The following is a 1,182-nucleotide window of genomic DNA, read 5'->3' on the forward strand; positions in this document are numbered from 1 at the left end:
ATGCTGTCCTCACACGTGCAACATTGGCATAGCATACCCCTCGTTACAGAATGTGACTGCGATGGAGAGAATCCATATAGAACATCTAGAAAATCCAGATTTCCTCAATAGATGGATAATAAATACAGGCCCCTAGGGTCTTGAAGTAAGGCCATGCCCTCCCCTGAATATGGAGTCTCCCTTGGCTTACCATTGAGCACTAGGAGAGACTGGGCAGCTCACCAGGGGGAACCAAGTAACTGTGCTCCGTATGTTAATGTAGGTCCTCTGAGAAGCGGATGCCAAGACAATAAGAAAGACAGAGGAGTCGTTGGGAGAAACACTTATAAAGGACAGAGGGAGGAGGAAGTCCCCAGGGAGTCACCAGGGAGAGCTTGCGGACCACACACAGGTGTGATGAGTGGAGGGAGACAGGGAAGGCGGGAGATGGCACAGGAGCAGCCCCAGAGGGCAGTGCAGCTTTGAGAAGGTGTCCAGGCTGACGGGAGGCCCTGGGCAAAGATTCGCCGCCATTAGAGGAGTCCACCGTTGGCCAGAATGGCTCTCCTCTACTGCTCCTGCTGTGCCCCGTCGTCAGCTAGTGGCACCCCAGAGACAGCATGTCCCAAAGGCATGGCCGTGGGAGGCCGTGCTAGCTGCATTTATCGTCGCAGAATGCTGAGGGACACTCCTCCATGTCTGCCATGCCACCCTGACTTCTTTTCCTGCCTGGGGGTCATCTCCTCTACAGATCGTGCGCACTGCCATTAGAGGAGTCCAGAATGGCTCTCCTCTACTGCTCTTGCTGTGCTCCCTCGTCAGCTAGTGGCACCCCAGAGACAGCAAGTCCCAAAGGCATGGCCGTGGAAGGCCGCGCTAGCTGCATTTATCATTACGGAATGCTGAGGGACACTCCTCCATGCCTGCCATGCCACCCTGACTTCTTTTCATGCCTGGGGGTCATCTCCTCTACAGATCGTGCGCACTCCATTTCAACTGGAAATGGTGTGTACGCGACTGTCTCCCACCAGGTCTGGAATGCATGAGAAAACTTGAAGAGCAGGTGGCCCAGACGTTCATGGCACAGGCTCATCCTGTATCACTGCGTCTCCCTTGGTCTACACAGACGAACCTCTAAGGAGGTTCCTACACCCTAACAGTGGCCAACTAAAGCCTCTCCACGGTAGTCGGTACGAGTTAAAA

The sequence above is a fragment of the Pteropus alecto genome, unplaced genomic scaffold, assembly GCF_000325575.1.
Source record: "Pteropus alecto unplaced genomic scaffold, ASM32557v1 scaffold14, whole genome shotgun sequence".
Lineage (NCBI taxonomy): Eukaryota > Metazoa > Chordata > Mammalia > Chiroptera > Pteropodidae > Pteropus > Pteropus alecto.